This window comes from Copadichromis virginalis, linkage group LG10 (genome assembly GCF_057382275.1).
Source record: "Copadichromis virginalis isolate Kocher_CV1m ecotype Utaka linkage group LG10, C_Virginalis_male_GT1.1, whole genome shotgun sequence".
Lineage (NCBI taxonomy): Eukaryota > Metazoa > Chordata > Actinopteri > Cichliformes > Cichlidae > Copadichromis > Copadichromis virginalis.
The window spans coordinates 23909818-23934807 of NC_140627.1; the positions used below are offsets into that span (position 1 = coordinate 23909818).

The 24990-nt window shown below is 37.9% G+C and overlaps 1 pseudogene; it reads right to left on the minus strand.

Annotated features, from left to right (window-relative positions):
• Positions 1 to 3157: 3157 nt before the first annotated feature.
• LOC146700508 (uncharacterized) lies at positions 3158 to 10175 on the minus strand (annotated as a pseudogene).
• Between the last annotated feature and the right edge of the window lie 14815 nt (positions 10176 to 24990).

Genomic DNA, 24990 nt, shown 5'->3' on the forward strand with positions numbered 1-24990 from the left:
ACACGAGGAAAACACGTTTTATTATACTTTCAAAATGTCACATGACCACAAAACATGACATATAATACTGAGACTCTAAGCCGCAGGCAAAAAGCTGTATGCACTGAGAATACATGACTAAAATAACAAACTGTAACAGGAGAAGTATTTCTAGAGTGAGCCTTTTATGTTTTTTGTATTGTTACATAGAATAAGTGGGCATTTTGATATCTGCTATGATTCCTAATAGTAATATCAGGCCAGTGTTACGCAAGATACATGTATAGTATACACTTTCTCAGCGTGTGCTGTGCAACTAAGTTGGGTTTCATTGTTTTACAGTCATGACAGACACAGTGAATATTAGCTAAAATGTTTAAGCTATGAGATGATGGTTGATGCTTGACTCAGCTGTTGTCTTAGAGAGGCACAGCTCACCTTTGCTGTTATTTGCTATATATACAAAGAAGAGCACAAGAAACGCACAAACACTAATGACCACAGCTTTTTAAATCTCCAGTGTTATATGTAAGATGTTGGTGAGAGCTTCTAACTGAAACTGCTAACTTGGCATGAACAGGTTTAAGACTGGTGCTAGGTCAGAATGTATTAGGGGAAAGCTAACTTGCATCTTGATTTGAACGTGGTGTTGCTTTTCTTGTACGCTGTTTCACTTTAACATCTGAGTAGATGATGTCATCTTCAGCATCATCTGAAAGACATAGAAACAGAAATTGATTTTTAGGTAGTCAAAAGATTTTACAATTATATATGAAAGACTTGTAACAATAATGTTAGGATACTGTCAGATTCAGGTAGTTTGTGCTATGTGCACCACTGCAATGGATTTTGAAAGAAACAACCAAAATATGATTGAATTCCAGACTTAGGGAATTTAACAAAAGTGTTGCATTAGCTGTTTATGAGTTGGATCTATTGAACCCTGATGTTAGATGGCATCCCAAAGACCCAAATTGATGCAGACCATCAAAACTTTAGGAGAACTTTAGAAGTCAGTAAACTGGTACATTCTTTTAAAAAAGGATTTCACTGGCTGGCTCAGCAATGCCATTCTTCTTCTTGCCATGCAAACCTCCACCTCAGAGGCTCTTTGAGATCCCTCATGTAATCCCACCCCCACCTTGACCTCCTTCCTCACACTACACTACTGTCTCACTGTCTTCATACATGTCCTGCACCACCCTCATATAGTTCTTGGACACTCTTCTTTCTCATATAGTGCCCTGTTTTCTCTTCTCCACCCAGGCACAGTGCAACTCCTTCTGGCCTTCTCTATACTTCTCTATCAAAACTGTCTCATTAACATATGACTCTCTCATCCCTCCTTAACCTAATGTTAAAAAAACCTTCCCACAGCTTCAGGGAATGGTTCAGTCTGTTTTGCAAGTATCTTCCCTGTATCTTGTATCATATCTTCACAGGTATGTAATCTGGAGTTCAACGCTTCCGTACAGATCCTTTGCACTTCCTTCTTCACTATCTTCACTCCATTTGAGGCCTTCCTCTCTGAAGATGGTCCTTAAAATACTCACTGTAACTTACTGCACATCCTTTCCAGCTCATTTTTTTAAAATAACAAGTCAATACAAGGCACTTCCTCCTTCTTCAGTATCCAGCCTCACATACACGTCAGTTTAACCCTTTTTCCTTTGTCACCTCTCTCTTCGCTGTACACTAGATGCCAAGTGCTCCTGACCTTTTGACTTTTTCTTTCCCAGCCTTGTACTTTCTGGTGCTTACTCATTCCAACATCAAATCTCCTTGTCTTCTTCCCTCTGTTCATTAATTAAACCAAATACCATCTTGGCAGTCTTCTTCACCACCACAGACTGTATTTCAATCACATATTGATTACTTTATTTAAAATACATTGTTGTGGTATACAGAGACAAAACAACAAAAACTGTGTCTTTGGGCAACAAGCCATGGCTCTAACTGTAAGGTGAATAACTTACTTAACTAGATGAATTTCATATTTTCCAAAATTATTTTCAGGAATGTCGAGACACCTGCATTGTTTTATATTAATTTGGGAAGTGATTGTGTAATTTTAGTGTGGTACTCAATGAGACTGAACTGACAAAGGCAGTAGAGTTAATTTAACATGTACAGCAAATCTTACCTTCATTAACAGTCATGATACCAGTTGTGTTTTTGAAATGCCGAGTACCAAAGAACATAGCCAAAATAAGCAGAATGGCAACACCTCCTACTACAGCCACAGTCACAACGCAGAGGGAAGACTTAGTACCTAGAAAATAAAATCATTAAGAAGAATATATTGAGATAATACATTCTTGTAGATGAAGATATAGTTTAAAGGGCTACAATTACCTCAAGTCACACATACAGTTAGGTCCATATATATTTGGACATTGACACAAGTTTTGTTTTTTTACCTGTTTACTAAAACACTTCCAATTAGAGTTATATGATGGACATAGACAGAATTTGTAGACACTCAGCTTGTATTTGAGGTTATCCACATACAAATTGGATGGAAGGTTTAAGAGTTTCAGCTCCTTAACATGTACCACCTTTTTTTAAAAGGGACCAAAAGTAATTGGACAACTGACTCGAAGATTATTTCTTGGGCAAGTGTGGGCAATTCCTTCGTTATGTCATTATCAATTAAGAAGATAAAAGGACTGAAGTTGATCTGAGGTGTGGTACTTGCATTTGGAAGATTTCACTGTAAACAGACAACAAAATAAGCTCTCCATGCAGCTCAAAAGCTGCCAGCTGAGAAAAGAGAAAAAAAAAAACATCCAAGAAATCACTACAGAGGCAAAATCTACAGTTTGGCAGATTTGTTCAACCCACTGAATTAAAGCTGAAAGTCTGCACTTTAACTGCATCAGAGCTGTTTAATTTAAAATTCATTGTGGGGTTAGGGTTTACTTCTATTTATGCTTCAAACTCTAAAACCTCTTTAGCAATGATATTTATTATTATTATTAGTAGTAGTAGTAGTAAACACTAAACAAAAGAACTTAAAAAAAACAACAACTGTAATACCTGAACAGCCTGTAAGATGAATGGTGGTTTGTTCTCTGCTGACATTGTTTTGGACAATCATACACATCAGCTTTCCCATCAGTTGCCCATGTAAGCTCATGGTAGCATTTGAAATGCTCTGTTTTTCTGGACTATTTGCTCATGTCTGTATCAGCACGTTAGTGTCCAAAGAGAAAATGAACTCCAGGTCATATTGTTCAGAGGAGCAGCTGACTGTCAGGCGGTCTGGTGACAACACAAACACACAGTCACATATAGATGCAACAACAATTATAATATGTCATTGACAGCTCTACAACCTGTTATCTGTTTCTAAAGCCTTTATATACATACTTATGTTTGAAATATGTATGAATATGAACAATAATTTGATTTGATTATAATTGGAAGTCTTTTATAATATATAACTGCCAATTATAATAAAATAAAATAACATGTATTAAATACTATAATTATAATCCTGAAACTCGTATGTACCTGCAAAACTGACTAAAAAAACCCTGCAGGTTTTGAATTTTGTGACCTTTCAGACATAAAGTCCTCAGTTTGAAAAAGTTATTTTTCCCTCTGTTTTTAGCTTCATAACACATTCTGACATTTACTTTAGTATTGCACATACGTTATTTGAAGACAGTGATTGTTTGGTTTTACCTAGTATAGCCAGATAGATGTGAACTGTGTGCAATAACACACCATCAGTAGAATTGTATTGTTCCATCGTGTACTCTCCAGAGTCATTTTTTGTTGCTTTTGTTAGATTGAATATTCCATTTCCAAAGAATGTACGACTCTTGAAGTTTTCATTTATATTAACTAATGAATTATTTTTTAATCTTAAAATGACATCTTTATTCTTTGTCAAGCTTGTCCTTGTATACGGAATAGTAGGTAAGTAAAAAATGAGTGGTTCTCCTAAAAATCCAAAACACGTCGGGGGTCAAGGTTCAGTTAGATTGCATTTCAATAACCCTAATGAGAAAATTAAGAAAAGGAGAAATTAACCATTGTCATTCATTTTTACAACAGTGAAAACCATATACTTTGAATATTATACATTTCAAATGGTTTATTTTTACAGTTACTAACACATCTCATATCCCTGAAATGACTTGTTAATGACTATTTCAATGCAACAACTAATGAAACCATTATCTAATGTAATGTTATACAGCATTTATATATATATATATATATATATATATATATAGTTATGTATGCTTTTATGACATCAGACCACACAATGAATAATACAATCAAATATTTAAATGCTTTTGTGAATTAATTGAAAAGCTGTATGAATTTTTTATCTACATAAATAATTGAAGCGTACCTTGTGCCACAGCAATGATTGCTGGAGCTGTGACAATCATGTAGATCAAAATCATTTTCTGTTGAGATACAATTAGAATATTGTTTCTACTGCACATATGACATAACACAACTAATATGTGTTTCCAAAATAGAAGGAAAGAACATGAGGACATAAGAAGTTGTAAAAAGATTTCTTGCATGAATTTTCAAGGTTGTTTTTTTTAAAAATATATTTTAGAATTCTTTGTTGTTTTTTCGAAGTACAGTTGTTTCACTACATTTCTTGAGACATAAGTTTAGCACAACTGACCTGCAGCAGAAGTCCTTCTCTGTGGCAGCAGGGTGGGACAAGCTATGGTGTTTTGGTTTGGACAGAAATAAGTAAGCATCTATTTAAAGTCACTGATGTCATATTAAGGCACTTAGTGTTGTATCATATTTTTTTCTGTACTTGTACAAATATGTACATATACTGTAGTAGCTGGCTAATTTAGAGCTATACATTTTTTAAATATGCATTTTCAAGCTGCTGTATTGAGTACAAGTATAGAGGCACAGAAATTATCTCCAGATTAAACTGTTAATAATAATTCACAGGAAAGACTGTTCAACGGTATGTTTTACAGTACGTACAAAGCAAGATCTGATATCCTGTGTTAGTATTGTTCCTACGTCTTCATAACAAGATTGGTCCAAGATCAGCATTGCAACTGACCAGTGCTGTCAGTGTTGTCTGAGCATTTATTTAGCATTATATAATGCTGCTCCTCCAAACAATATAAATCTGTCTGTCTGACATTGCAGGCTAAAAAGTCAGAATGGTCCACAAAGTCTGGATCTTTGTAGACATACCATTAAATTACTTATCCATTTTTTTTTTTCATTTACGCTCTTGCAATGTAGATGATGTCAACATACACCGCATTATGAGAGTTTGTGAAAAGAGTTAACTCCTTAATGTGGGATGTTAAAACCAGATTACGCTAAAACCACAGCGCTTTCTATTTTAAGTGTCTCAGCTGAAGATACACTAACTGACTCGTGTATATTTTAAGACACAAAGAAAGAACAAAAAAGAAAAGTAAAAGAAGTAAAACTTGAGAGAAAAAGCTCTGGTAGTTCAGGGAGTTCTTATAAATTTGCATGTCAGTAGAGTGGGGCTGGAGTCTTTGCGGTCTGATTTTGGCCCCAGGCCCAAGTTCCAGTTTGGGACTTTGGCCCCATCATGTGGCTAGTACGGATCATTACATTATTTGCAATTCAACTCTTGTGTTTCACATCAAGGGTTTTTACAATCAGGCAGTCCTGCCTGTGCCCCTGAACAATAACAGTTAACTACACATTGTTAAGTTGTCTTGCTGCAACTGAAGAATTAAAACAAAACAAATGCTGTGTGTGTAACAGTGCAACAAAACGTTACCTGTCCTTTTACTAACTGCTTAAGTAGTGATGGTTTTTAGCCGCTAGCTAACTGGGTAAGGGTGTCATGAGTCTGTAGCTCTGCCCACCATTTTGGGGAACATATTTTGTTTTAAAGTAAGTTACAGGGCTTTTCCCCTGCCTTTCTGGTGGGCTTGTATTTCACTTAAACTATCTAATATGCATATCCACATAATCATGGATTGTTATAATTATGATGTTAAAAAAACCCCACACACTGTATTTTAAAGGAAAATAGCTTACAAAACAGATTATATTCGATTTACCTTTTAAATATGACAAAAATGCTGATTTTACAGTTGCGAAATTATTGTATCACTAGAGTTAAAACATTTAATAAGCTTTCTGCCTTGCTCTGTATCTCACTGTACAACTATATACTGACAATAAAGGCATTCCATTTTATTTTATGATGCAAACCTTTCTCCATAGTATATACAGTATTTTGGAGAAGTTATAAAATTTCACTGTGTGTGTGTGTGTGTGTCTGTGTGCGCATGTTTTATGTGTATAGATTCTTTTCTTACATTCCTACCCTACCATGACAACCCCTTTCTTTTGCCTTTCTAATATTCCGGTTTCAGTTTAGTTCCCACAGTTTTTTTCATCTACCATATGGACTTTTTAAATGTCTACAGTCAACACAGCCCTGTCCTCCAGCACTTTGTACCCCATCAGGTGCATTGCACTGTCCCCACCTGGTGACAGTGATATGATTTGATATGATTTACTTCAAAAATCTGTTACAATTACTGCTAAAGGTTACAGATGTTTTAGGCAGGTGCCTAGTTTAGTTTAAATAACTAAACTAGGCACCTGCACCCTTGTCATTTTATTGATTTGAATACTTTTAGCACTAATTATTGGAACACAAAATTTGTTTGGTAAGCTCATTGACCCTTGACCTACATACACAGGTAAATCCAAACATGAGAAAGGTTATTTAAGGTGGCCAATTGCAAGTGTTTCTCCTATTTGTATCTTTTCTGAAGAGTGGCAACATGGGAGCTTCAAAAAAACTCTAAAATGACCTGAAAACAAAGTTTTTTCAAGATCACGGTTTAGGGGAAGGATACAAAAAGCTATCTCTGAGATTTCAGCTGTCAGTTTCCACTGTGAGGAACATAGTGAGGAAATGGAAGACGACAGGCACAGTTCTAGTTAAAGCCCAAAGTGGCAGGTCAAGAAAAATACTCAACCCACAGACCAGCTCATAATCTACAACATAATCTTACTGCAGATGGTGTCACTGTGCATCGTTCAACTATTCAGCGCACTTTGCAGAAGGAGATGCTGTATGGGAGAGTAATGCAGAAGAAGCCTTTTCTGCACACATGCCACAAACAGAGTCGCTTGAGGTGTGATTAAGCACATTTGGACAAGCCAGCTTCATTTTGAAATAAGGTGCTGTGGACTGATGAAACTAAAATTGAGTTATTTGGACATAACAACAGACAGTATGCATTCTAAGAAAAACACACGCTACCCACAGTAAAATGTGGTGACAGTTCCATCATGCTGTGGGGCTGTGTGGCCAGTGCAGGTACTGGGAATCTTGTTAAAGTTGAAGGTTCATGGATTCCAGTCAATATCAGGAGATTCTTGAGAACAATGTTCAAGAATCAGTGACCAAGTTGAAGTTGCTCTGGGGCTGGATATTTCAACAAGACAAGTACCCTAAGCACTGGCATTCATGTGGAGCAACAAAACACCCTTATGTTTGAACCTGTTCACTTTGGCCAAACTGTTGTTTTCTGCAGTCCAGTAAGGGAACACCATTCGGGTTCAGATCAGGTGGTCCTAATCATGCCTCTCCATGTCTCACTGTCGTTGTCCACGTGAGTGTTGAAGTCCCCCAGTAAGAGTATCCAGGTGCAGCACCCTTGAGCACCCCTCCCAAGAACTCCAAGAAGGCTGAGTATTCTGAACTGTTAACTGCCATAGGTCTAGGCTGCTGGGGGATTCTTATGATGTGCTGAGTGTTTCTTCTTAAGTCACCTTTTTAACTCACATTTTCACTCCAAACGCTCATGGCAGATAGCCGCCCCTCCCTGAAGCCTGGTTCTGCTGGAGGTTTCTTCCTGTTAAAAGGAAGCTTTGGGGTTTTCTCTGATTTCTTTCTATTATTGTAGGATATTTACCTTACCATATAAAGTGCCTTAAGGCAACTGTTGTTGTGATTTGGCACTATATAAATTATATATAAAAACTTACCGGTAAATGAATTGAACTGAATAAGTGCATGTGGCACCAGGACACCCTAGGTCACAGGTTGTTGCTCGATTTTTTTAATCGTATCCATGATCAACGACCATATGTTCTGGACACTTGGGTAAAGAGAAGGGGTGAGCAATTGTGAGATTATAATATTATCGTATGCCATGTTATGCCCCTAATTAAGGATTGTGAAGCTATTATGTAGTTTTAGTTTGCATTATTCTCCTGAATTAGAAAAAGGTGATAACGATTACATTTGTTAAACTGATTTGCATTACATTAGACTGCTGATTTATTGTGAATGAATGATATTGTTTTATGATGCATTATACTGCTGAGTTATAAGAAATACTGTTTTCAGAGAGTCAGGACCCTGTTTTTTCTGATAGTAGAGGAGACAGAGCACATTCCACGGGAGCTTCACTCCCGCCGTTGTTAAAGGCAGACAAAATAGGGAGTCAACGCCATAAGTCAGGCTCGCTAGGAGTTAGGAAAATGTGAATGTTTAGGCTTTTACGACTAGGTGGGTCAACAGTGGCTATAAGAGTTTGAGTAATGCTCCACCATTTGGAGATCGATGCTGTCTGTGTGCAATGTTCATCTCCCCACGCATGTGTTCATTAAAATCATTGTTTGACCGAAGCTCTTCTGGACCATTATTGTTTTTGTGCTCACCCTCAATATCTGAACCCGTAACACTGTCAACTGATCAACACCTGGTGGTGAGTTGAATCAGGTGGTGGGGTAGGATGCTAAATAGTGAGGGTATGCTGTGAACCTGTAGTAGAGGCCCTGGTTCGCAAGAGCTTCAACTTCCATTTCCAGCAGAGCTTCTGATTTGACCATGTTCAGCAACTCTATTGCGGAGGCTGCTGCACTGAGCTGTGGCTGCAATGTGGCTGGCCTACTGGGTGAGGTTTTCCAGGTATGCCCCATCAGGAGGAGGCCCTGGGGCAGATCCAGGACATGCTGGAGAGATTATATCTCTGAGCTGGCCTGGGAACCTCTCGGTGTTCCCCCAGATTAGCTGGAGGAGGTGGCTTGGTTGAAGGAGGTCTGGGCTTCCCTGCTTAGGCTACTGCCCCCATGACCTGGGCCATATTAACCAGAAGAAAATGCATGGATATTCTGTATCCCTTTGTGTTTATGTTATTTCCATCATTTATAAAGAATAAGTGTGTTACATATTAGATGATTATATAAAGGTTTATTTAGCAAGCCTAAACCTGATGGTAACCTTTCAAACAATGGATTTCTCAGCTGTCCAGTTGCTCATTGATTGGTCTTTGCTTTGTATCAGAAAGTGATTGTCCAGAGTCAAAATTAATTGTACTTCATCCCCCTCAGAGAAGCAGCTGACATTCATCTGTTCTGGTGGCCAGCATGTTTGAGACAGTGCTGGCTTTGACACTGGAGCTGAAAGATTTATATAAAAGATGCTGAATAAATAAATAAATAAAACAAGTTCCTGAGGAACTATTCTTTTTTTAAATCAGAAAAACAATGAGAATTATTTAATAATTTAAGTTGTCTCTTAGCTATTTACATTGTTATTAAATCCTGTTAAATGTAAAACCATTAATTTGTTTGTCTTATTCTTGAATTTTTATTCAATTTTCCACTTTTCTGTTTAAATATTAATTCACAGTACATTGTACATGCATGTTTTCAATACTTCTAAAACAACAAAATAATTATTTTTAACCTAATAATTAATTATTTTACAAATTATTCTTCAGTAGTAACTGCAAGTACGCTGCTGTAGTTGCTGATACAAATTAAAGCTTAGACATCATTAGGTTTCATTCCTGAAATTTGTTTATCTTAAGTCATACTTTTTGACCTTTTTTACAATGTGTGCATTCTGTGTTTTGTTAATAGCATAACCTAAAAAAAAACCTGAGCTAGAACAAAATATTGATTTTAAAAAATAAACAAGCAAATAAATAAATAAATAAATAAATATATAATAAGTTACTGTGTACTTTTAAATATACTTTAACATTTTTCAGCAATCTTCCATAAGGATCGAATTCCTCTAAGAGCTAATATCCTGAGTGTTTCTTCATAGCTTTACCTAACTTAAGTGTTCCGTTGTTTATGCTTTGTGACTGATCCGCAAATTCCTTATTTAATTTTATTTTCCCCTGATGATTTGTGGTTAAAATCCTGTGTTTGTCATCCTTCATGATTAAAAGTGAAGAGTTAGCTTTGAATGGCAGATGAAAAATTAGCAGCTGTGCTGCAGCTCCGACACAATGATGGTTTCCAGGAGATTTTTCAAAAAAGGCATACAATTGAATCTAAAAGCAACAAAAAAGAAATTTTTAATATTTTTTAAAACGTTTACACCAACTGGAAAACATTATTCATTATATTAAATTATTTTCCATCCCATCCATTTTCTTTGGCTTGTATAATTCAGGGTAGCAGTGAGGACAGGAGCCTACTTCAGGTGCCAAGGGGCAAGATACATCCTTAATTTTCTATATATAAAAAACAAAATTCATGTAAATTTAAAATTAAAGTTTCTCCAAGATGATTTCTATCTTTACTGTAATTTATATTTTAAAAGTCAATGTTTTAAATTTTATTTTTATTAGTGCAAATGATTGCCTTCTGCCGCAGTCTCAATCAGTGTGTCTTTATTGAAACCCAGGTAATATATCTTACTTTACAGTGAATACCTTTTGCCAAAGCCGTTGTTGTCAGAACTGCAATACTCATGTAGAAGGAATTCATTGTTTCTATTAGGGGTGGGCGATATAAACAATATACGATAGAAACCATATAAATTTGGCCAACGATAGAGATTTTGACTATACCGCTCTACCGCAATAGCGCATGTTGATGATGTCATCAAGCTGCGCCTGTTTTGGTCGAAAGCATTGCAGCGGCTACAACCATTATCATCTGCAAATGATTGCGTGCGACAGTCATAGCAAAGAGATGAAGCACTTTTGAAATATGGGGAAAGCCAAAAACTGCGCTTCCTCCACTTCCGTAACATTGATTCATTAATGTTGAATTCTCTATTCCCATGTTGTTGCAGTATATTAATAACTAACCTCATATTGTGGATGAATAATCTTAGTTGTTCTCCTGATTGAGGTTTGGCCCATGTACAGCATTCGGCTATGCGATTGCATTTGTCCCTGACCACCAGAATCCCTCACATTAACTTTTATCGAGTGGAAAAAAAGTTGGCGTTCATCCTCCAGCTTCACTGTGCTAATGTTATGCAACATTGCTGTGTCACTAGCAATCACGTAGCACAACATTATATACCAGGTAGTCCAACTTCAGTAACCCTGCAAACGTCACTGCTGTTTAGTTTTCTGTCTTCATTTATGTTGGAAGTGGTAGCAGAGCTGTACGTTTGAATTAGTTTCAAAAATCTCTCAGTCAGAACATGCTATATCATGTTTAGGTGGAAACTAGCGAGCTAACTTCCTGTTAACTTCTAACTCCATTAAATTTAATAAATTCTGTTTTCATGGATGCCTGGATGTTAAACTTAATTGTTACACCTGGTAAAGCAGCAACGCTAATGATTTTATTATAGATGAAAGAATTTAGACCGTTTTTAACTCTCAGTGTTCATTTGACTTCAATTATACCGCGATATGGATTTTAGGCCATATCGCCCAGCCCTAGTTTCTATAACACAGCAGTAAAAATTTGTTTACTGGTAGTAATTCTCTTACTTTGAAGTCTAGTTCTTAAGTTTTTTTCATGTGCCTTGGTGTTTAGCACAGTCTTCATGTCTTTTGTTTTGTTCCCCCAGTCAGTTGTGTCTCATGTCATTCCTGCCCCTGTGGCCGTGTTCTAGTTCGAGTTTTGTGAACATTTTGAGTTTTGAGAACATGAGATATGTGGTGTGCAGTAAGAGCTCATTTCCTGTTATTGAACTGTGTTCTCAGAATTGTGGTGGACATATGCTTAAAGCACTTTTTCCATGTCTTGTATGGTATACCAAACTCTGTTAAGACTCTAACAGGAAGTTTAAAATAAGACATAAGAACCAAACATGCACTAGTGTGTTTAGACCACAACTTTTTCCATTCTAACAGTCTCTGCTTCAGGCAAGTAACGACTAGGATGTTTATTTTTATCTACAAAGATACAATAAAACAGAGAGACACACTAATATACTGAAAGGGAAAGAGATTTTTTTTAATGTAGTCATTATTTATATATATATATATATAGCTGTAAATAAATGTGTGTGTTGTCAATGTGTATGACAAAGTACACAAACTTGCCATTTTCCTAAAAGGAGCTACTTTAAACACAGAACATACTGTATCGTGCAATGTGGTTACCTTTGTCTTCATCTTGAGTTTAAAAATGATCAGGGTCTTTCAGTTTGTCCTCTTCTAACATGTTCCTCACAGCAATAACAAAATTGTTTTTTGGTTATCATTCATGTTAGTCCTTTTGATTGCTGAATCTTTGAGTAATTAGGATAACTCAATAATGAAAAAAAAACTAATAACAAATAATAATAACAAATAATCAATAACAAAAAAAATGTACACAAGCAAAAAAATTCATCCATTCATCTTCTTCATGGCTGATCCACTTCAGAGTCAACGTCAGTGCTGGAACCTATCCCAGCTGATTCTCCTGAGTTGATTTTGTTTAATTTGTTAGGACTTATCACTCTAACATCTGTGTAGATAATGTCACTGTCAACATCATCTGTGGAGGGAAAAATAAACAAAAAAGTGTACTGTGTTTTGGAGGAAGCTATATTGTTTTAAAAGTCTTTTTTTTTTCAAGCAATGTGTAAGTATTTCACTTACCCTCATCAACAGTTGTTGGTCTTGTTTTTTTACAAAACTGTTTTACAGCCAAACTCAAAGCCACAACGATAAAGAGCGTGATGACAGTTGCTATCACAGCCACTGTCAAGGTTTTAACAGAATCTGAAATTAAAAAGCAAATGTCAGACAATATTGAATATCTTGACAAAATGAAAGATACCAAAATGCTTCTCAGATATTTATTTATATTTTATTCCATTGTTCCATCCACCTGATGTTGAATATACAGTAAGATCATAGGGCATGTAAAAGGTAAATGGCCTGTATTTGTATAGCGCTTTACTAGTCCCTAAGAACCCCAAAGCGCTTTACACATCCAGTCATCCACCCATTCACAAACACATTCACACAGGTGATGGCAAGCTACATTGTAGCCACAGCTGCCCTGGGGCGCACTGACAGAGGCGAGGCTGCCGGACACTGGCGCCACCAGTAGGCAAGTATGTATAGTATGTAAAATAATTTGTAACCACAAGAATTCATAAGTGACATCCAATACCACAATTTGAAGACACTGAGGCTGAAATGTAATCTGTTTTTGTCATAACCACCTGTGTGGCAGGCAGAGGTTGTCCAGCAAATTGCAGGACTTAAATACAAAAGGATGAACTAAAGGGGGCAGCTTTTTTGCTGTAACACCAAAAACTCAGGAACACTAAATACAAGTAAACAAAACTGAAACAGGAAAATAAGAACTTGGAACTTGGAGCTAAGAGTAACCAGAAATAATGAAGTACCTCGGGGAAACACACAGCAACTAGGGCGACGCAACAAAGAGCAGAGGAAGACAGTGGGCCTAAATACACACCGTATCACAAGGCCATGGGAAAGACTAGGGAACACAGCTGGAACTAATACAATACACTGAGACGTACACTGTATAAATATCAGAAACAGAATGACCGAGGGACACGACTTGAAAACAGATGAATAAAAATGGAGACAAAACTATACATGATAGAAAACACAGAGAAGCAAAAATCAGTAACACAGGAGATACAAACTCAAGACCAGGCAACTGGGCGTGAAAGGGAACTTACTAAAAGAACAAGTGACTTTTTTTTTCTTCTTTTTTTTTTTTTTACTATTTAATTTGTAAAAATGTGTATACACACACACACACACACACACACACGTAGGAAAATATTTAGTATACACATCCAGAAATGCATACACTATTATATATTGTACATATATTTATTAGTTTCAGGTTGGCCATTCTTGTATTTTGCTCGTTTGTGTTGTTGTGTTTGCACATCTCTGTTGCTTGTGGGGCTCGCACACAAGAATTTCACTCGCATGTGCTGTGCCAGTGTGCCTGCACATGTGATGTGACAATAAAAGTGATTTGATTTGATTTGATTTGAAGTGACTAAGAACCAGAAATACAAGTGATTAAACGAGGAAACTGAAAAAAAAGACTAAGAAACAATTTCTACCATCATAAGAACAAAAGGTCAAAAAGTCCAAAAAAACATAAATGCTGGGTTACAGACCCAGCACAATGACAATTTTATCACATATATATTTAAATTCCTTTAAAGTAAAATATGTAATGATATATCAGAAAATATTATTGAAATGGTAAGCAATAGATTTTAAAATACTCTACCTTTGCAGGCTGCCAGGTGAATAACTGTTTCATTTCTGCTAATATTATTCCAAACTTGGCAACTAAGGTTTCCAATCTGCTTCACATGTAAGTCAACAGTAAGATATGAAAACTGGGATGTCCCGATGTATGGAGATTGGTTGTTGTCTTTGCTTTGTGTAAGTATCTGACCATCCAAATTCAAAATGAATTGTACTCCATCTCCTTCAGAGAAGCAGCTGATCTTCATATGTTCTGATGACAAGCATTTCTGAGACAGTCCTGGCTTTGACACTGGAGCTAAAAGAGACGAAAAAAAGGACAAAGAAAAAAGAAAAGAAATATAGGTAACAAATTTCAGAGTAAGCATTCGTTTTTGTTTGTCTAGGTAATTTATATCTGTTTGAGAGCTATATACTTTTAAATCCCATCAGATATGATATGTTACTGTATTTGGTCCAATTCAGCCTTTGTCAGGATTCGGCATGGGAATCGAGAACTCATTCTTGTAGAGAACCGGTTCCCAGTACTCAAATTCCTTGGAATGTCTATTGATCTGAATTATTGGTTCCAGTTGCACTTGTGCTTCAGTCAGCTGATTTCAGTTTTTGTGTGGAGGAGGAAAATAGCGGTGCAGTCTACAGCGGGTATATCTAGAGTGAAATCTGAGTGAAATGCTGACCCCAGCCCAGCCAGACCCTGAACTTCAACAAATAACAAACTGATGAGCATTTAGGCTGCACTCTGTTCATACCTCTTCATGTTTTTAAAGTAGAATCACTGTGCTCTGAAGTCTTTTTGTACTGGTTTTCATTTTTGCGTTGTGATTTTGGCTTTATATGAAGAAGTATTAGCGCCACATTAAGAACATTTTTTTTGGATCATTTTGAAAAAAAAAGTCAAAATTCATATAATAATGTAAAAAGTCAAACAGTAAGGTGTTTTGTGTAATATGTGTAATTATTACTTTTTTGAGTAATGACCCCAACACTGATCGCAAAAAGACAACACGGACAAACATTTGACCAACAGCATGCAATTAATTTGTACAAATGTAATATATTTGATAAGCTGCTTAGTGATGGTGGTCACTCACAAAGTGGCGCCAATGAGAACGCAATGAGAATCTATAGGGAATCAAATCCATAACTGATAATAATAATGCAATCCAAATCGCTAAGCCTTAAACAGATTATACCTCAAGATATTCTTGTTTGCCAAGTCATAAAATAAATTAAACTGTTTGTTTTTTAACTGAAGTACATATTTGTGACCTGAACATCTTCATTAATATTAAAAAAGGTAAGTTCACTGAATTTGTCGACAGTAACGAAACAGCACATTTTGCTTGACTTAATCAAACTTTTCTTTAAAAAAAGTTTTTTAATTTTCTTGACTGAGAGCAAATGCATACTAGTAGAGTTTATGTATTTATGCATTTTTGCATCTGCAAGCAAACGTACCAAAACATTCTTGCATTTGCAGATTTAAAGGTTAAAAATTAAAATTAATTATTAGCCCTAACACCCAGTGAGCTTATGGCATGGCTAGTTGACTATCATCCTTCTACAATATTGGTGAGAATTGAATCAAACTTGCTCATAGTGATTACCTAATCTGCCTTTTAGTGAAATTTGCCCAAAACTACCACCTAAGTAGACACCAAATTGTCCTCTATGTCAAAATCAGATTTGTCATTTTACAGATAATAACTTTGATGAACTGTGAGCTACTCCATCACTGGCATTCTGGTTCTAAATTGTTAATCAGTGTTAACTTTCCAATTTACAGTCCATCATCAAACACAAGCACATTGCTGCAGTTCCTAAAATTAACTAAAATTCATACAACTTATGAAAGATGTCTATTTAAGGCTGAAATATTGTCTATTACATGTCTAACATTTATTATGATTTTTAAGTAATACTCAGACATGTTTTTAATTTACTAGGTTTGCAATGTGTGCATTTATAAATCTTTTAATAAAACATAACAGTTTGTATATCTTAACATTAAACATAATTTTGAGTTTAAAACAAAACAAACAAACAAACAAAAAAACAACTTACCTTGTATTTTTAGATATACATTAATTTTTTTCAGTAACTTTCCATCATGATCATGTTCTTCCAACTGGTAATGTCCAGAATGTTTCTTCGAGGCTTCACCTACTTTGAGTATTACAGTGTCTATGCTGTCTGATTGATTTACATATTCCTTATCTAATGTAACTTTCCCTTGATTGCTTATTTTCAAAATCCTGTGTTTGTCATCCTTCGTGGTTACAATCGAAGTACCACGTTTATATGACAGATGAAAAATTACCGGCTGTCCTGTAGCGCCAAAACAAGTTGCAGAAGATTCAGAGAAAATGCATTCACCTGAACCTAAAAGAAAAAAAAACATATTATGTAAAATATATATTGAAATGAAACCAAATATATAAATAAAATAAAACTGACAAATTATATATTTTAATTTTAGGCTCATCCAGTATAATTGCTACCTGCACTGTAAGTACTATAAGTAATCCTCAAATATAAATCTTTAACTATAATAAATAATTTTTTAATTATAGGTCATTCAATCAATATTTGTGTATTGAAAGCTGAGTACAACATACTATTAAACTGAGTACCTTTTGCCAGGGCTGTTGTTGCCAGAACTGCAATGCTAATGTAGATGATAATCATTGTTTCTGTAACACAGACGTCAACATTTTGAAACATGTCACACTATATTTAAAGTTGTGCTCGCCCTAGTTTATTCAAACATTTACAAGGTTACATACAAAGCTCTTTTTGTATAAATGAAAAAAAGGTTAAATAATATCTAAAGAATAGCATACATGTGTGATTATTAATACTTTTGTGAAATAAAACTTAAAAGGCTCTATCTTGTTTTAATCAGTATCAACCTGCATAAATTCAAATTAAAAGCTTTCACTCACCATTTAAGGAGGGCATGTGTTCTATGTGGTAGTGTGAGACTGCACTGTGAATTTTTAATAGACTGAAGGTTGTCTTATGGTCATCCTCCTTGCTGCTAAAGAAAGCAGCTACTGCACCCACAGCTGTACAAACTGGTCTAGCTAGCAAGCAAGCAATTTATTTATATAGCACTTTCAGACAACTCCCAGCTGAAAACAAAGTGCTGTACAGTTGACGTGAGAAAAAACAACAACAATACATTAAATTAAATTTAAAAAATAAACTCTAATAATTGAAATTAAATTAAAACAATAAAATCAGTGCATTAGATTAAATTAAAAAGTAATATCAGGGTCAAACTGTGTCATAAAGGAATAAAAATGCATTCTATGACTTCGGTGCAGAGGCCTTTTGAACCAGCTGCAGACAAGAGAGAAGACACTAACTCCAAAATACAGTGTATTACAGTGCATTACAGTAATCCAAATGAGATGAAATAAAAGCATGAATTACACTTTCAAAATGCGGCCTGGATAAAATAGGTCTTACCTTTGCAAAGCGTCTTAAATGATAAAAACTGGACTTGACAGTAGCCCTAATTTGAGTGTCTAATTTAAAATCACTGTCCATCTTAAAACCCAATGATCAGCTGTGAATTGTTAGAAACCACATAATTTTCCATTTACAAAATTAATTTACAAAAATTGACAATCCCGATAATGTAATGTTTACTTTATTGCTCCCCATGGGGAAATTACTCTCTCTGAATTTAACAAAGTCACTCAGTGAAGCAGTGGGCAGCCACAAATCAGGTGCCCGGGGAGCAGTGTGTAAGGACGATATCTTGCTCAGGGGTACCTCAGGGTAGCTGTTCAGTGGATTTGATCTGATCATGTGGCAACGTGCTTCTTTGAGGGATAGCTCAGTAGGTAGCATCTACTGAGCTATCCCTCAAAGAAGCACGATGGCCCTGTGGTTACCACTGTTGCCGCACAGCAAGAATTTATATGCGTTCAATTCCACCACCAAGCTGGGGTCTTTCTGTGTGGAGTTTGCATGTTCTCCTCGTCTTTTCATTCCACGAATGGTTGTCTGTCTCTGTGTGTTAGCCCTGTGACAGACTGGTGACCTGTCCACAGTGTACCCCACCTCTTGCTCTATGATAGCTGGGATAGGCTCCAGCACCCCCTGCAACTTTGAAAAGGATAAGTGAATAGATGGATGGATGGATGGATGGATGAAATTAACAACCATTTTCCTTTTTTCATATTTGCACAGTGTATTCAGAAACTGGTGCATGTTAAGGGGATATTTAAAGGGATATTGTTAGGGTGTATGTTTTCTTCTTTTTAAGGTTTGGTATTTGTATATGATAACCATGTTATTCTTGGTGAATAGCTTGCCTCTTGATGCCACTGTTCTGACCATTATTTTATTAATTCCTAATGGTTGATAAAATGCCAGAAAAAAGTTTTAAAACCATCACTCATACAGTTGCTTGCCTTTTTAGAGACAACTAATATAATAACAAATTAAGCCAAGAGTGAGACTGACAGTTACAAACCACAGTTTCTTTCTTTTTCTGTCACTGTCTCATCTGTAGCATTAATGTGAAACTAACAGGCCCATAAGAAACTTGTCTAACCTCTGGCTTAAAATCAGTTAGACAGAACTTTGAAGACTTTAACCAAGTACTTTACATTTGATCTCACAACAAAGCAGAATGGTGGAAACTTGGATTACTTTTGAGATTAATTTGGTCATTAAATAAAACAACAATAACAACAACTGCTACACACATTAGGTGAACCAACATTACTGTTTTTGATATTCTTGCACTGTAGCACTGCGTTATAAAATCAGAGGACAGATTTTCTATAGGTAATGTCTTTGGACAACAGTCCAAATTCATGGTTGTTTGGTTAACTCCAGATTCTAAATTGGGGCAAGGTCTGTGTATGTCTCTGTCTATCTGTTACTCTATTGTGATGGATATTCTTCATACCTCACTCTACACAATGTACAGTACTTTTTACTTTAGCTTATTTAGCTGAATGAACAAGATGGCGCCGAGTATGGCAGCCTTGTCGCGAGCTCCCCCAAGCAACAGCTTTTTTCTGTGTTTAATTTTACTTTTCCTTCATTTTTTCGCGAGTAGCACATGTCTCCTTGTGTACGACCGACAAACCTTACTGGACATAAAAGACAGTCTTTCTTATAACTTTCCGGAGTTCAAGTTTTGCAACACGGACGCTCCGTTTGCAGACCCCCCATTCATCTCACCTGAGACGCCTTTGTTCTCTGGCCCTGGAGGCCGCAAACGCCGACGCACAGGGAGAAGATCTGGCGTTCTGGTTCGACTGAGACGGCGCACTAACAGACCACCGTTACCCAGTTTATTACTGGCTAATGTGCAGTCTCTGGAGAACAAGCTGTGCGAGCTTCGGGCACGGATCTCATTCCAGCGAGAGATGCGGGACTGCTGCGTGATCTGCCTCACAGAAACCTGGCTATCGGACAAGGTACCGGACTCCGCAATACAACTACCGGGGTTCTCCGTGCATCGCGCGGACAGGTCACAGGATCTTACTGGGAAAAGCAGAGGCGGTGGTGTGTGTTTCATGATCAACAACAGCTGGTGTGATTATGCGAACGTGCACCCGGTCAAATCCTTCTGCTCACCGGACCTGGAGTACCTGATGATTAAGTGCCGGCCATTCTGGCTACCGAGGGAATTTACAGCAGTGATTATTACGGCTGTTTACATTCCCCCACAAGCCGACACTGACCGAGCACTCAGGGAACTGTACAGCGCGATCAGCAGCGAGGAAACCGCACACCCAGAGGCAGCGTTTATCACAGCTGGAGACTTTAATAAGGGAAACCTGAAGAAAGTCTCACCCAAACTCCACCAACACATCCATTTTAACACTCGTGGAGATCGGCTACTCGACCACTGCTACACCTCTTTCCGGGATGCGTACAAAGCCCTCCCCCGCGCCCCATTCGGCCAATCAGATCACCGCTCCATCCTGCTCCTGCCCGCCTACAGGCAGAAGCTGAAACAGGAAGCTCCAACCCGGAGGGCGGTGCACTGTTGGACGGACCAATCGGAGTCTGCGCTGCGGGACTGTTTTGATCACGCGGACTGGGAAATGTTTCACGTGGCTGCTAGAGACATTGATGAGTACACAGACTCAGTCTGCGGATTTATCAGGAAATGCGTGGAAGATGTCGTCCCATCCAGAACAGTTAAATCCTTCCCAAATCAAACCCTGGATTAACGGAGATGTTCGGGCGGCACTGGCGGCACGGAGCACGGCCTTTGCCTCCGCGAACACATCGGACTACAAACACGCACATTACTAACTCCGGAAGACGATCAAAGCAGCCAAACGTGAGTACAGGGACAGGGTGGAGCAACAGTTTGACAACCCTCGGAGTATGTGGCAGGGACTAAACACGATCGCAGACTTTAGAGGGAAAACCAGCACACCGCAGACCACGGCCTCTCTGTGTGAGGATCTAAACGTATTCTACGCTAGATTCGACACAGCGAACACCATGAGACCGGACAGTGTGCGCACCGCGGATGACGTCAGTGCGCACACTGTGTCTGAGGAGGATGTGCGGAGGTGCTTCAGGAAGGTGAACGCACGCAAAGCTACTGGTCCGGACGAGATTCCCGGCCGCGTCCTCAAGTCATGCGCGGCTCAGCTGGCTGGAGTGTTCACGCACATCTTCAACCTTTCCCTCTCTCTGTCTGTAGTCCCAGCCTGCTTCAAAATGGCCACCATCGTCCCTGCACCCAAATCCTCCACCATCTCCTCATTGAACGACTGGCGACCTGTAGCCCTGACCCCCATCGTAAGCAAATGCTTCGAGAAGCTGGTCAGGGACTTCATCTGCTCTGCACTACCCGACTCACTGGACCCTCTACAGTTCGCATACCGCCACAACAGGTCCACTGATGATGCCATAGCCCTGACACTACATACTGCCTTGTCACACCTGGAGAAGAGAGACACGTATGTGAGAATGCTGTTTGTAGATTACAGCTCAGCATTCAATACCATCGTTCCCTCGAAGCTGGACAGGAAACTGCAGGATCTAGGACTGAGCAGCTCCCTCTGGAGCTGGATCCTTAGCTTCCTGTCTGACAGACGCCAAGTGGTCAGACTGGGCAGCATCACCTCATCCCCCATCACACTGAACACTGGTGCTCCACAGGGGTGTGTACTGAGCCCTCTCCTGTACTCACTCTACACCTACGACTGCACAGCCACTAACAGCTCCAACATCATTGTGAAGTTTGCAGACGACACTACAGTGGTGGGTCTTATCACCAACGGTGATGAGACGGCTTACAGGGAGGAGGTCAGCGCCCTGACCCACTGGTGTCAAGACAACCATCTCACCCTCAACGTCGCAAAGACAAAGGAGTTGATAGTGGACTTCCGGAGGTGCAGAGAAGTACACACCCCCATCACCATCAACGGCGCTGCTGTGGAGAGAGTGAGCAGCTTCCGGTTCCTTGGCGTACATCTGGCTGAGGATCTTACGTGGTCAGTACACACAAACAAAACAGTGAAGAAGGCGCAGCAGCGCCTCTTCTTTCTCAGGAGACTGAAAAGATTCGGCATGAGCCCCCGCATCCTCAGGACCTTCTATCACTGTGCCATTGAGAGCATCCTCACTGGATGCATCACCACCTGGTATGGCAACAGCACCGCCTACAACCGCAAAGCTCTCCAGCGAGTAGTGCGGTGCTCTGAACGGATAATTGGAGGTGAGCTTCCCTCCCTCCAAGACATCTACAGGAAGCGGTGCCTGAGGAAAGCGGGGAGGATCATCAAGGACTCCAGTCACCCCAGCCATAAACTGTTCAGACTGCTTCCATCAGGAAGGAGGTTCTGCAGCATCCGGTCCCGTACCAGCAGACTGAGAGACAGCTTTTTCCATCAGGCCATCAGACTGCTGAACACTTCATAGACACCTCAGCTTCACTACTGGAACTTTAACATTATGCACTCCATACTGTACAGTAACGCCACTGTTTTGCACATGTCTCACTCTGTATATTTTATTTTATATATTTTATTTATTGTTTACTCTATTTAATTTGTAAAATATGTGTACACACACACACACACACACACACACACGTAGAAAAATATTTAGTATACACATCCAGAAATGCATATACTATTATATATTGTACATATATTTATTAGTTTCAGATGTAGCCATTCTTGTATTTTCCTTGTTTACATTATTGTATTTTGCACAACTCTGTTGCTTGTGAAGCTCACACACAAGAATTTCACTCACATGTGCTGTACCAATGTACCTGCACATGTGATGTGACAATAAAAGTGATTTGATTTTTGATTTGATTTACATAAAAGCGTTATTTATTAGCTATTGCCATTTACTTTGCAAGCACACCAGGTGCCTTAAATTCAAGTTGGTCTCCAAACAGCTTAGTGAATATAGGTCCAAACAATGTTGTTGGCTCTAATTTTGAGAATTAAGAGTTTAAAAAATATAACAAAATATGGAATACTCTTTGTCATAAAATGGAAAATTTAAAAGTGCAAATTTAAAGCCTATCATATTTAATTGGAAATGCAACAAAGACAATATACCAAATGTTTGACTCGATCCCTGCATCCTTCAGTTAGCATGTTGTGGTATCTTTGAGCAAATACTGATCCCTAAGTTACAAATGATACCGTGCATCCATTGGGTTACATTGGATTTTGTGTGCGTGTGTGTGTGTGTGTGTGTGTGTGAGAGAGAGAGAGAGAGGTAGAGAGAGAGAGAGAATGTTGGAGATTAAAAAAGTAAAAAGAGCTGTATGAATGTGTGTTTGGGTGGATGAGGCTTGCAATTTAAAGTTGTTTGGCTTTCCACTGACATGTTGCTTATTATTTTGTTTGTATTGTTTGCCTCATTACATTCATTACAAGTCAAAACACTCAAAATTGATCAATCCTCTTTGTTTTGTACAGCTTTCATCAGTCTCTGGGTTCTTGCAGTTCTGCTTCAGTTTATCTCGTCTCTCAGGGTTTTCTGTAATTCTCTCCAATGATGACTATCATTACTTTTAAAAAGCAGCCTTGAAGCAAAAACTAAGGACAGAAAAAAATGTTAACATACACATTGAAGAATTGGCTGCAACTGAAAGTAATATAGTTGAGATGATAGTACGATGATAGTAGTTGCAGATATATTTGTGTTCCCTTGTACTACAAAGTCATTCTGGTGATGAGGTCATCGAGTCATGTTTGTTGGTCAAAGGGCAAACTGTCAGGTCTGCGTACCTGAAAAATGTTAAATGTTGCAATGAATATAATCATAATGGCTGGTACCCCAATCCCTGTAATCGCCTTCCAGTAAGAAATGGAGAGGAAAGATGAGAGAATGCAGTAGCAGAAAGCAGAAGAGGAGGTACAAGACAGCAAACCAGCGGCACCTGAACAGGTGCGCGTTATTTGTTTTTTCAGTTGTTTTTTGTTTTTTAGTGTCTGGTATGGGATACCACAGCAGGTTACCAATGAGGTTTAAGAAAAACAAATATATATCAAAAAAGACCACTGAAAGAATGTGGAAAAGGAGACCAATTAGAGGAAAAGCAGCAAACAACTAAAACCCGTGCAACTGAAATAACAAAGGGTATTTTTTCAGGAAAATGTGACACCAGTAGTTTCCTGTCGGACATTTCCTAACATGACCTCACTGAGGGTTTAGACTTAATTCTTTCCATTTTTTCAAATGTGAGGATCACACATTTAATTTTAACTTTCAGAATTTGCTTAAGGAGTAGCACACTGTGCCCAGGAATGCTCTTAAAAAGATCCTCTCTCAGGAGAACTGACATAAATTATTCAGTGTTTAACTGACAATGCTCAGTTATTCATGCTCAAGGGATTCAAACTAGGAAAATACTGTATGTCAGTTGCTGGATGGAAAATAATAAGCCAAAACACACAAAAAAGAAGATCAATGGCTCATACACATTTTTAGAACTACTTCTCTTAATCAAACCATCAATGGCAGATCTTTTGCAGTAAACAATAGACTGGTAAAACTGGAGCCTCTCAAGTGTATTGACTGAAACACAAAAGAAAAAGTGATGACAGAGAGAGAAAAAAATGTAAAGGCAGCCTAATGTTATAGAAACAGGCCTGCAAATAATGATAAGCAGATGACAGGTGAACAGTTGAGAGCTGTTAGTTTTACAGAATATATGAGTTTATATGAGTAGTTTTAAAATGAGTGAACTATAATTAAAGACTGTCTGTTTGTTGAAGAATAGTAACCGCATTCTCTTGTTAGTAATGGTAAAGGCGTTGTAACAATATAGTAATTAGTAATTTGTTAGTTGCTACTGAAAAACGTAACGCCGTTAGTAACGCTGTTACTTGTAACTCTGTTATTCCCATCACTGGTTATGTATGGTTCTATGACATCAGACCACACAATAAATAATACCTGCAGAAGTAGTCCTTCTCTGTGGCAGCAGGGCGGGACAAGCTATGGTGTTTTGGTTTGGACAGAAATGAGGAAGCATCTATTTAAAGTCACTGATGTCATATTAAGGCACTTAGTGCTGTATCATACTTTTCTTTACTTGTACAAATATGTACAT